At 50.4% G+C, this 13389-nt stretch overlaps 1 pseudogene; it reads left to right on the top strand.

Moving 5' to 3' along the window:
• LOC129487319 (putative glycosyltransferase ALG1L2) overlaps positions 1-12909 on the top strand; it is a 115777-nt pseudogene extending 102868 nt beyond the window's left edge.
• The last annotated feature ends 480 nt before the right edge of the window (positions 12910-13389 follow it).

Genomic DNA, 13389 nt, shown 5'->3' with positions numbered 1-13389 from the left:
TCCTGCCTCAGCCTCCCAAAGTGCTAGGATTACAGGCATGAGTCACTGTGCCCGGCCTATTTTATATATTATCTTTTTAATAGAGATAGGAGTCTCCCTATGTTGGCCAGGTTGGTCTTGAACCTTGGCCTGAAGTGATCCTCTTGCCTCGGCTTCCCAAAGTGCTAGGATTACAGGCATGAGCCACTGCACCTGGCCAATTTCCCCTTTCCATAAGGACACCCACTATACTGGATAAAGCCCACTCTATCAACCTGATTTTAACTTGACTACCTTTGTAACGACTATCTCAAAATATGTCACGTTTTGAGGTACTGGGGGTCAGGACTCCAAGAAGTCTTTTGTGGGAGAGGGGATGGAATTCAACTCACAACAGTGCCCTGCTCTGTGAAATGTTCACCTTTATGAATAAGACGACCTCCATGAGTTCTTTTCTTCAAAGGTATGAGGAAGAGACCAGTGAGGGACAACCTGAGGGTGGGGAACCTAAATTTGTTGTGGCCACAATCTCCGCAACAACCCGATGTTTCTCCCGTAGCACTTAGCAGCCCAGGTGAAGGTAAATACAAGAAGGAGACGGAACAAAGATGAGGGAGTGACACATCCTGATAACATGCCAAAGACAACCACAGGCAGAAATACTGATGGCAGTGAGGCAGACGGGGAACACTGCTCATTGCTCTGCCTGCCTCACTTTTGTTCAGGGGCCACCAGGAGGCCTGAGGTCCCAGGTGGACAGAAATCACCATGATCTCCTCTTGGCCCCAACCAACATACGCACAAGAGGCAAGCCAACTTTTGATCATTTATTAAAACAAATAAGAGGTTAATCTGTGGGTAAAAAGGCCTTGTTTGCCAGCAGCTCAGGGGATGCCTTCAAGCTGATAGGCGCTAGTGCAATTTGAAGTAGGAAGCATCAAGTGGGTTCTGGAGATAAGCAATAGATAAACAACGAAGAGTTACCAGAAGTGTCAAGCCAGGCATCACCTTAACAGAAATTATTCCTGGAGCTAATGTGGAAGTCATTAATCCCAAGAGAAAAGACAGAGGTGGGCGTGGTGGCTCATGCCTGTCATCTCAACACTTTCGGAGGCTGAGGTAGGAAGATGCCTTGAAGCCAAGAGTCCAAGATCAGCCTGGGCAACAAAGTGAGACCTTGTCTCTACAATAACTAAACTAAATAAAATAAATTAGCCAGGTGCAGTGGTGCACACCTGTAATCCCAGCTACTCAGGAGGCTAAGGCAGGAGGCCAAAACTTAGAAAAAGAATTGCTCTGTTTTAGATGAAGGATTGCGAAAAAAAATTTTCAAGAGCAGCAATGAAAGGCATGTCTACCACAGTGTAGCCCTCAGCGAAACCACAAGGGGGCAGACTCTGACTCTCTCACGACTCCCTGGCTAACTCCAAACCCCTTCTAGATAGAATGTTCTCCTTCCTCTTCCTCCTAGTGCCAGGAGCAACTTTGGTGATGCATTCCCCACAGCTGCCCCCTTTGCCAAAGCTCCAGGTTCCAGAGCCTTCCTTTCTTTCTTGTCTTCTGCTTTAAGGCTTGCTTACCCTGAGTTCAAGACCCTTACAGCCTTGTTAGATAAATGGCTACGTAAGATGATCGGTTAATCAGAGCGAGTATGGCTGATGATGGCTTCTGCAATATAATGCAATGAACCTGCGCCCACCTTCTCTGAACGATCAACATTCACTTTGGTGTAATGGGGTAAACCATCAGCATGTCCCTCCTGATGCGATGCACAGAGAACATGACACCATTGCTGTGATAGTCCCACCCCAAATGCATAGGAATATCACCCCAAAGAAACATCAGCCAAATCCAAAGTAGGGACATTCTATCAAATAACTGTCTTGCGTTCTTCAAGAATGCCAATACCATGAAAGATAAAGAAAAACTGAGGAGCTGTTCCAGGCTAAAAGGGACCTACGGAGACACAACAACTGAAAATAATGCATGATCTGGGATGATCGTTTGCTCCAATGTACATCATTGGATTAACTGGCAAAATCTGAATGAGGTCCATACGTTAGAAAACCGTACTGTAGCAGGGTTAGTTTCCTGATTTTGATCATTGCCTTGGTTATATAAGAGAAAGTCCTTGTTATTAAGGAATACACAGGAATATTTAGGGGTAGAGGATAACTCATCTGCCACTTAGAAAATAATGAAGCAAATGGGGTAAGATGGTAGCACTGGGGAATCTCAGCGAAGGGTTTGAAGGATGTCTTTGTACTATTCTTGCAACTCTTCCGTGTCTGGAAAGATAATAGTAAATATTACGTATTTAATAACTAAATGAATGAAAAAGTGTGCAATGTTTCTGCAGGTGTCGACTTTGACAATGCAGTAGCATCATCTCAGAAGCTCTGCATGCATATCAGTGCCCAAGCCCCAACCCAGAGATTCATAGTCAGTTAGCTGGGGGTGAAACTTCAGACATTGGCCTGTGTGAAACACACCCCAAGGTCATTCTAGTGTGAATCCAGAATAATAAGCAGCCAGCTTAGCCTTTAGTGTCATTGGGTTGACAGGAAAGTTCTAGGCTGGGGACTTTCTGAGCCCCCCATGTCTGCTTGTTTTGAGATCTGATCTTGGGGGCAGCATGGTGACTCAAAACAGGAGCACAGTTGTGGGTCCAGTCTTGGTCCTTCCACTAGTAAGATAGGAGATGTTGGGTCAGATCCCTTGCCTGTGCCAAGCCTGGGTTTTCTCAGCTGTGGAATGAGGTTAACCAGGAAGTGCCTCAGAGGCCAATGTGCATTCAAGGAAGAAGATGCCCAGCTCAATAACTGATATGGTGTGGCTGTGTCCCCACCCAAATCTCTAATTTTAGTTCTCATAATCACCACATGCTGTGGGAGGGACCTAGTGGGAGGTAACTAAATCATGGGGTGGGTCTTTCCCCTGCTGTTCCCATGTCATTGAATAAGTCTCACAAGATCTAATTCTTTTTTTCTTTTTTTGAGACCGAGTCTCACTCTGTTGCCCAGGCTGGAGCGCAGTGGTGTGATCTCAGTTCACTGCAACCTCTGCCTCCTGGATTTAAGCAATTTTCGTGCCTCAGCCTCTCAAGAATCTGGGATAACAGACATGAGCCATCACGCCTGGCTAATTTTTGTATTTTTATTAGAGATGGGGTTTCAACATGTTGGCCAGGCTGGTCTCAAACTCCTGATCTGAGGTGATCCACCCACCTTGGCTTCCCAAAGTGCTGTGATTAGAGACGTGAGTCACTGTGCCCTGCCTGATCAATGGTTTTATAAAGGGAAGCTCCCCTGCACAACTCTCTTGCCTGCTGCCATGTAAGATGTGACTTTGCTCCTCCTCCACCTTCTGCCATAATCATGAGCCCTCCCCAGTCATATGGATCTGTGAGTCCATTAAACCTCTTTTTCGTTATAAATTACCCAGTCTCAGGTATGTCTTTATTAGCAGAGTGAGAATGGACTAACAGTAACCCTTACATCCCCAGACCCCAAAATGGAGTTGCCACAGGATGGCAGTCTGAAATCCTTGTGATGTCCAGCTGGCAGAAAGGAATTTGCATGAGTAGGGCTGGCCAACTTCTGGTATTGCTGGTGGGTCCTGTCATTGTGTGGGTGACTCCTTGCACCCCTGGCCCTTCATAGGACTAAATTCTGGGAGGGTTCTTGGGAAAGGGGCTAGAGAAGGCAAGAGGACACCAATCTTCTTCCAGGCAGTAGGAAGGCAAGCTGGAGAGGCCAAGCTCCCAAGTAAACTGAGGCACCTCCACTGGCCCCTTTGTGAGGCACGCTTGACCTGGGTTTTATGGAAAGAAAGTGCCCTCACCAAAGGGTGCTAAACAAGGCCCCAGGCTCCACACCTGATCCCAGGTGCCCCCCCTGCCTTGCACTAGACTCACCTAAAGCTGTACTGCCCAGAGTCATGGCCTCAGGCCACACGTGGCTACTGGGCACTTGAGATGTGGCCATCTCAATTGAGATATGCTGCTAGTGTAAAATATACACTAGATTTCCAAGCCTTCATAAGCAAAAAAAAAAAGAACATAAAATATCCATTAAGAATTTTTAAGTATTCATTAATGTTGAAATAATAATATTTTGAATATATTGGTTAAAGTTTACTAGGAGAATTCATTTCACCCCTTTTACTTTTTCTAATGTGGTGACTAAATTATTTAATATTACACATGTGGATTACATTATATTTCTGTTGGACAGCTCTGTTCTAAAGTCTGCACATTGTCCTTTTGTGGCTTATTTCCTTGATAATTTTATTAAAATTAAATTGAAAGTCCAGGTGCAGTGATTCACACCTGTAGTCTCAGCATTTTGGGAGGCCGAGGCAGGTGGATCACCTGAGGTCAGGAGTTCAAGACCAGCCTGGCCAACATGTTGAAACCCTGTCTCTACTTAAAAATACAAAAATTAGCCAGGCTTAGGGGTGTGTGACTATAATCCCAGATATGTGGGAAGCTGAGTAGGAGAATCGCTTGAATCCTGGAGGCAGAAGTAGCAGTGAGCCGAGATCATGCCACTGCACTCCAGCCTGGGGGACAAGAGTGAAAATCCATCTCTAAATAAATAAATAAATAAATAAATAAATAGAAAAATAAAATTGAGGGCCGGGCACGGTGGCTCATGCCTGCAATCCAAGCATTTTGGGAGGCCGAGGCAGGAGGATTACGTGAGGTCAGGAGTTCGAGACCAGCCTGGCCAACATCGTGAAATGCTGTCTCTACTAAAAATACAAAAATTAGCTGGGCTTTATGGTGGGTGCCTGAAATCCCAGCTACTCTGGAGACTGAGGCAGGAGAATCACTTGAACCCAGGAGGCGAGGTTGCAGTGAGCTGAGATTGCACCAAGGCACTCCAGCCTGGGCGACAGAGTGAGACCCTGTCTCAAAAAATAAATAAATAAAAATAAATTGAGGAAGGATTGAGCATGCAAAATAGAATCAGTTTGGACCCTGAATACCCTGCAGTGAGAATTCCCCTGTGGTTCTCAGGCTCCTGTAATTCCAGCAAATACACTCTTCCTTCAGGTTCACTAAAATGCAGATATTGTGAGATAATGCTTATTTCTCACAGCTTGCTGGAATAATAATAATGATCATCATAGTAATTTACAACTTAATAGCCAACACTGCCTTTTTAACCCAGTCTGTGAGACTGAATCGTAAACGTGACATTCTTTGAAGTAAAGCTCTCAATTAATATACCAGACTGCATAAACTCTAATAGCTTACCTTTCCACAGAAAGAGAATATGTGGGTATTCTCTTTGAAGACAAATGGTGGAGAGTAGACTCTCATCAAAGACCCTCTGGCAGTAATGAGTTGCATTCCAGAAGGTTCCAGAAGGTTCTGTGGAAGGCTGCAGTTTGGGATTGGTTCTCAGGTGTCTGTCTAACTGCTTTCTAAGGATGAAGACTCCTGGTTCGTGCTTTAGCTACACCCACAGGAGCAACAGACTAAGACATTCCTCCACACAATAACAGACCCAGGCAGTGCAGAGCCATGTGGGTCTTATCTGTCCTGTTGTCCACAGTCTGGTTTTATCTTAGACCTAGCCTGGGGCAATCCCTGTTGTGTATTGGCACTCCACTTAAGTTTCCTGTTTGTAAAAAGCCCCTTTCATTCAATGATTTCTCGGGTCTTTAGGGGAAATTTCTGGAAACCAGGAAGAAGGAAATAAAGGTTGTTTTGCTGAGGATGGGTGATGTTGGGCGCAGGACCCAAATGAGTGGTTTGAGCAGAAAGTAGCCTCCATGCTGGACTAATGAAATAGCCCTGCCATGATTTCATTGCAGGGCTGTGACCGTCTATGACGAGCCGGCATCTTTCTTTAAAGAGGCACCTCTGGACCTGCAGCACTGGCTCTTCATGAAGCTGGGCAGCACACACTCTCCATTCAGGGCCCGGTAGGCCTCCCATCCTCAGCTGCCTTCTCTCCTGCTTGCCACTGTCCTGGCCTCTCCCCTTCTCACTGCAGACCTGGGAACCCATTCATCCAGGAGTTGGCAAACTAAGGCTACAGGCCAGTCTCCTGCTTTTATAAATCAAGTTTCACTGGGACACAACACACTCATTAACTTCTGAGTTGTCTATAGCCGCCTTTGAGCTACAATAGCAGAATTGCGTTTTGCAACAGAGAACATGTGGCCCGCAAAGCCTGAAGTATTTACTCTCTGGCCCTTTAAGAAATATTTGTGGACCCCTGCACTGTCTTACTGTCCCGCCAATGGGTTCCCAGGCCTGTGGCAGGATCTGTGGACCTGTGTGTCCCCTGGGGTGTCTCATGGGGCTAAGGAAGGGACCTTTGTGCAGGTCCACATACCCTGAAGTGTGCCCCTGGGTAAGCTGGGGTGGTGTGGGAGGGCATCCTAGCACCCTCATCTTGAGTCTAGGGGATGATAAGACAGTAAGTCCCGTGGAGAAAAGGAATTAGTCAGTCTTGTTTGCTGTTGTAACCTTAGCACCCGGCAACAATATTAGAGAAAGGAAGCCGGGGCTTCAGATGGCAGGGGTGGCCTGGTGCTGCTGATGCGGCCAGGCACCCCAACTGTTGGGAGCCTGCAGGCCTCACCACGGCAGGAGTTGCCCGTTCTGGGCCCTGGGCCTGCTCTGTGGCCTCTCACAGGGTTTTTTTTCTGCTCCTTCAGCTCAGAACCTGAGGACCCAGCCACGTAGCAGTCGGCCTTCATGGAGCGGGATGCTGGGAGTGGGCTGGTGACATGTCTCCGTGAGTGGCCAGCCCTGCTGGTCAGCAGCACAAGCTGGACAGGTCTGCACAAACCCTGGGGCACTTGGGGTTGGTGTGACGGGCACCTGGCCAACCTGTGTTCTGAGTCCTGCCAGTCCTGCATGTCCCCACCCCGCCACGGTCTCAGTGAGAAGGGGAGGGCGTGTGAGCTGGAAGACTGGCGTCTAGAAACAGGCCCCTGACATTCAATTCTCTTCCCATAGAGGATGAAGACTTCTCCATCCTGCTGGCAGCTTTAGAAAGTAGGTGTGTGGCTGCGCTGAGGAGCTCTGGGCTTGTCGGGGGCCACTGAGCTGTGAGCTGCTTGCCTGGCCTGCAGCATGTTCCTGTCCTGGGCCACTGGGTGGGGCAGCCTGGGGACAGTAGGGGAGGTGGAGGTGGGCCGCCCTGAATCCCCAGTTGGGTCACTGAGTGACCAGGCCCTCAGGCTGAAATGCCCCCTCCAGCAGAGTATCTCACAGAGGCTGGTGGCCTCCCCGCCAGGGCAGTGCTCTTTCTCCACCTGACCAGGTGACTCTGGCTATTGTTTATTTAAAAAATTTTTTCTGAATGGGCACGGTGGCTCACACCTGTAATCCTAGAACTCTGGGAGGCTGAGGCAGGCAGATCACCTGAGGTCAGGAGTTGGAGACCAACCTGGCCAACATGGCGAAAACGTTATTCTACTAAAAGTACAAAAATTAGTTAGGTAGGTTGGTGGGCGCCTGTAATCCCAGCTATTTGGGAGGCTGATGCACGAGAATTACTTGAACCCGGGAGGCAGAGGTTGCAGTGAGCTGAGATCATGCCATTGCATTCCAGCCTGGGTGACAGAGCGAGAGTCTGTCAGAAAAAAGAAAAATTCTATCAGAAATTCCATGTAGAATTTTTTTCTTTTTTTAAACACAGAGTTTGAACAACTGACTCTTGATGGACATAGTCTTCCTTCTCTCGTCTGTGTGATAACAGGTACCGCCTGGGACCCTGGGTGTCTGTTTGGTTGGGGGATGGCAGAGGGGGAGGGGCACGCAGCCTTTACGCTGTGCTTCCCACGATCTTGTCTCCTTAATCCTCACTGCAGCTCTCTGCCATAGGGTCTTATACTGCTTGACATGGGAGAAACTGAGGCTCAGAGGGTTTCACAGCGGGGCAGGGAGCCCAGATTTGAATCTGTAGATACCAAGCTTTCTACTTTTTCAGTAGTTTCCAAGCATCTTTTTTTTGTTGTTACGTCATTGGTATCTTTTTTTTTTTTTTTTTGGGGACAAAGTCTCTGTCACCCAGGCTGGGGTGCACTGGTGCGATCTTGGCTCACTGCAACCTCCACCTCTCACATTCAAGCAATTCTCGTGGCTCAGCCTCCTGAGTAGCTGGGACTACAGATGCCCACCACACCCAGCTTATTTTTGTATTTTTAGTAGAAACAGGGTTTCCTCATGTTGGCCAGGTTGGTCTTGAACTCCTGACCTCAGGTGATCCACCCGCCTCGGCCTCCCAATATGCTGGAATTACAGGCATGAACCACTGTGCCCGGCCATGTCATTGGTACCTTAACCAAGCCTTTTTTAGCTTTTCAAACGGAAGAGCCCCTGTCTCACAGTTACTGCTGCTGAGCCCTTTCAAGGTGACTCAGTGAGGAGGGAGGAAAGCGGAAGCAGTGTGGGAAGAGGCGGGGTCTGCGCCAGCTGCTGGTCCTGCTTTCCTCCCTCCTCTGGCTTCTAGGCTCTCAGGAGTGGTTTGGAACGCACGCCATGTGCTCTGGGGGCTGTGGCAGGGCAGGGGCGGCTTGGAAACCGTGCCATGTGCTCTGGGGGCTGTGGCAGGGCAGGGGCGGCTTGGAACCTGCGCCATGTGCTCTGGGGGCTGTGCCAGGGCAGGGGGAGTCCTCATTTCCCCTGTGCACAACACAGACAAAAGGCTGGGTCCACCCAGTAGGCGGTCGGGTGCCAGGCCAGTTCTTACCCCGCCCGAGGCCAGCTGGCTGCAGGTGCAGGGCTATGTGTCAGGGGTCAGGGTGCACACACCCCTGCAGGTCTCCGGGCTCCTGGGTTGCTTCTGGAAGGGCCCGGTTGGGGCCTGACTGGAGCTGCCAAGGGGTGGAGCTTCTGGGAAAGGGATCCCTCCTAGCGGGGAGTGTCTTGGGCCTGGGGCCGTGTGGCAGGGACAGAGACGGGTCCATGGCAGTGTCTGCTCTTCTCTGTGAAGGCAAAGGGCCTCTGGGGGAGTATTACAGCCGCCTCATCCACCAGAAGCATTTCCAGCACATCCAGGTCTGCACCCCCTGGCTGGAGGGCCGAGGACTACCCCCGCTTCTAGATGAAGCCAGCAGGAGGCTCAGGGAGGAGGCGGGGCCTTAAGCAGGGGGAACAGGGGTGGGCGGGATGTACTTTTTCTGAAAAGGTGGCTCTGGAGGCCACTTGGGGACACGACCTGGGCTCTGGCTGAACTCCTGGGAGGAGGCTACTTCCTGGTGTGCCACTCCCTCCCTGCCAGGTGGCCCCAGAGGCCCTTTACTAAGGGGTTTGAGGAGGCCACGTCCTTTCCGCCTGCCACGCCCTCCATTCAGTCCTCTTCCTTCCTGCAGGAGGGCTGGGCCTGGGGCTGGGGCCACTGTTGCCCAGGTGTGGGAGGGCAGTGGCTTTGGGAGGTACAGGGACGATGTGTCAAACAGCGTCGCCTCTCCCAGTGACATGGTTCTCCTTTGCCTCCGTCTCATTCCCCGTTGATTTCTCCAAGTGGGGAGTCGTGGCTTTGTCCTGATGCGTCTCTAGAGCCGCATCTTCCAGCTTCGAGTGAGCAGAGCAGTTGGAGGCTGAGGGCCTTTTCCTGGCAGGATACTCCAGCTAGTCTTTGTTTTAGACGGTCTCGCTCCGTTGCCTAGGCTGGAGTGCACGATCTCAGTTCATGCAACCTCCGCCTCCTGGGTTCAAGCGATTCTCCCACCTCAGCCTCCCGAGTAGATTACAGGATTACAGGAGTCCGCCACAACACCTGGCTTATTTTTGTATTTTTAGTAGAGACAGTGTTTCACCATGTTGGCCAGGCTGGTCTTGAACTCCTGACCTCAAGTGATCTTCTCGTCTTGGCCTCCCTAAGTGCTGGGATTCCAGGGGTGACCCATCACGCCTGGCCCCAGCTAGTGTTTAGAAATGTTAAGCTATTTGGCTTTATTTTCACACTGACAGCTGGTTTGTGGTGGGTGTGCTGTGGCTTATCATCATTATTATTATTAATTATTATTATTGTTATTATTATTATTATTATTTTGAGATGGAGTTTCGCTCTTGTAGCCCAGGCTGGAGTGCAATGGCGCGATCTTGGCTCACTGCAACCTCTGCCTTCCTGGATTCAAGCAATTCTCCTGCCTCAGCCCCCTGAGTAGCTGAGATTATAGGCACCTGCCACGACGCTTCGCTAATTTTGTATTTTTTTTAGTAGAGATGGGATTTCACCATGTTGGCCAGGCTGGTCTTGAACTCCTGACCTCAGGCGATCCTCCCGCCTTGGCCTCCCAAAATGCTGGGATTATAGCTGGGAGGTGAACTTGGCAGGTGGAGGTTGCCGTGAGCTGAGATTGTGCCACTGCACTCCAGCCTGGGTGACAGAGTGAGATTCTGTCTCAAAACAAAACAAAACAACAACAACAAAAAACAAATTGTGGTTACGTAGAAAAAGTGTCAACTTACATTTTCAGATGTCCCAGCCAGGCCGTGTGGCTGCTTGGCCAGCTTAAGCCACTTGTGCTTGGGGCTGTTGGGGGCCTTCTCCGATTTTCACTCTCCTCCGGGGATGTTGCCTCACTGTGCTGGGAGGATTTGTGTTCCCAGGGCAGAGACCAGCGCTGTGACCCACCCCTCTTGCCTAGCAGGGTCGGGGGACCTGGGTGTCTGTCTGGACACGTCCTCCAGTGGCCTGGACCTGCCCGCGAAGGTGGTGGACATGTTTAGGTGCTGTTTGCCTGCGTGTGCCGTGAACTTCAAGTGGTGGGAGCAGAACCCGAATCTTTCTGGGGATAGCTTCACAGATCCACCGCTGAGGGGGAAGCAGTGCACAGCGAGCTGCCCACAGTGAGGCCCTAACCCTCGGTCAGTCCAGCACACACTGGAGGCCATGAGGAGGAGCCCTGCGGTTACTGTGGCTGGGCTGAGCCTCACTGAAGTAGTTGCTTCCATTTAGAGCTCATGTTATATTTAGGTTGGTACAAAAGTAATCACGGTTTTTGCCATTAAAAATGGCAATTACTTTGGCACCAACCTAATATGAAAAAAAAGCATCTTAAATACTAGAACTCCACTCAGGGCTTTTGCTCCTAGAGTAGAATTGGTGGGAATTGCCTGCAGGCTTACGTGGTTTTCTTTGTTTCTTTCTCTGCCACCATGTCCCTTTTGGCCAAGCTCACATGGTGGGTTTGAATCAGTTATATGAGTGACATGCTGTGGCCTCACTCCACACAGCATAGACGGGTGTTTGGAAGGGTGGCGTTAGAGGAGATTCTAGAAGCAGCAGCCCCAGCACAAACTGAGCCCTTGGCCCCTGCTCAGGAGCCGGCCCCCGGATGGGATTCAGGAATGCGAGCCCCTTGTGTGAGCTGAGCTCAGGGAATGTCGGGATCAATTCTGGTGCCCTAGAAAAGTCATCTTTTATGTGCTAAGCCAGTCCCCAGGGGGTTGCCTTTACTTGTTCCGTGGCCATGGAATGAAGAAAAACATGCAAAAATAATTCTTCAGTCCTTGAAGAGCATCCAGCACAGAAGTTACAAACCCTCCTTAAGGCTCCCTCCTCAAATCAGTTTGGCCATTTTGCTGTGCACCCCCCAGGCCTTTATACCCTTCAGATGCCAAATCTAAGAACCAGCTCCCGGAAACCACACCCCCTGTTCCAACCCCCAGCCTGGCTTGAGCGTGGGGTGGGTGGGAGCCCAGGTGGGCACCCTAGGGGTCTGGTGTCTTCTCCAGGCAGCTCTCAGGCTCCCTTGGTTCTCCCTGCAGTTTACATGAGCTGGTGAAACATGAAGAAAATGGCCTGGTCTTTGAGGACTCAGAGGAACTGGCAGCTCAGCTGCAGGTAGCCATGTCTGCCACCACGCCAGGGTGGGCAGGGTTCTGGAGACTGGCACCGAGCCACGCTCCCTGATCCCTGCTTCCCACAGCCAGGGTGGGACCATGTGGGGTCTGGTGGAAAAGCTAGGGAGGGAGCAGAAGTCACAGAGGCTGGCCTACTCTGCTGTCCCGTTTCGGTACAGTAGGCTCGGGAAAGCTAGGACACACATCCACCTGCCCTCTGGATTTATGGAGCTGACACTCCACAAGTGATGCTGGAGCCGGGTGGGCCAGGCTGCAGTTTAGCAAGTGATCAGGATCAGGTAGGTGGGCGGGCAAAGGGAACTTCTGGGACCAGCCTTGAAAGATGGGTGGAATTCTGCAAAGGTTACTTCTTTCTTATTGCAAAAAGTAATACATCATTCTTGCCAACAGAATGATTGGCAGGATTTTCAGTAAAGGTCCAGGTCGGAAGTCATTTAGACTGGGTTCCCCAGTCTCTGTCGAACCATGGTACTCCGTTGTGGTGTGAAAGTAGCCACAGATCATCTGTAGATTAAGGGGTGTGGCTTTGTTCCAATAAAACTATTTACAAACACAGGCTGTGGGCTGGATTTGGGCTGCAGGCTGTAGTTTGTGATCCTTGATTCAGACAGCTTAGCAAGGCTGAAAAGAACACCAACACCCCCTTTTTACCCACAGATGGGTGGGACTGTGTTGGCCAGAGGCCGAGAGGAGGCTGCTCACAGGGGAACGTACAGCATGTAGAGGCCGGAAGGTGCTCCAGGGCACCAAGTGTGGGAAAGTGGGACATACAGGGAAGTTTCCAGAAAGCATGATGTAAAGTTGGAGGCGGAGCGCTGCTAGGATGTGAAGGGTCTCAAGTCCAAGTAAGGGAGTTAGGGACTTGGGAGGGGTTGTTGTTGGGTCAGGGACCTGGGGTCAGCCAGGTGGTGACCTGGGATGGGGTGGGGACAGGAAATGAGGTAAGCTCTGCTCTTTAGTATTTTGCAGATGCTTTTCTCAAACTTTCCTGATCCTGCAGGCAAGCTAAACCAGTGCGGGAGTCGCAGCAGCTCTGATGGGATGAGAGCTGGGTGCAGACTGTGCTGCCTTTTGTTATGGACACATAACTCCTGGGCCAGAGGCTAAAACCCCAGGACTCCTGCTGTCCTTCCCGCAGCTTCTTCTCAGAGTCTCAGGGCAAACCCTTTCGAGCAGCGCCTCCCAGTGGCCAGAAGCTGAAATGACGGCAGTGGTGCCGCCTTGTGAATGAATTGGTTCTGTGACCCAGGAAGCTGTGGTTGGCCCTGATTTCTTCTTTGGAGGCTCAGAAACGCTTCCTGTCTTTTTCTGTTCTTCACGCTCCATGCCCCTGCTAGCACATTACTGTTCTGTGACTGCCCTGTGACTTCTGCAGTACTCCTCATCCTGCATTTGGTCTCCAGGTGTCATCTTTCTGCCATGTTCCTAACACTTTGATTCCTGCCTTGAAAAAAGCACCTGCTGCACCATAAGCCCAGGGATTTGGCAGCTGCAGCGGGCTTGGCCTTGTGAGGAACCGAGTGTGTCCACGTTGGGGGAACGTCATACTTGATACACACGTTTTTATT

The sequence above is a fragment of the Symphalangus syndactylus genome, chromosome 1 (assembly GCF_028878055.3).
Source record: "Symphalangus syndactylus isolate Jambi chromosome 1, NHGRI_mSymSyn1-v2.1_pri, whole genome shotgun sequence".
Classification (NCBI taxonomy): Eukaryota; Metazoa; Chordata; class Mammalia; order Primates; family Hylobatidae; genus Symphalangus; species Symphalangus syndactylus.
The sequence above is the reverse complement of the archived record's forward strand: the minus strand, read 5'-3'. Positions and strand labels throughout refer to the sequence as shown.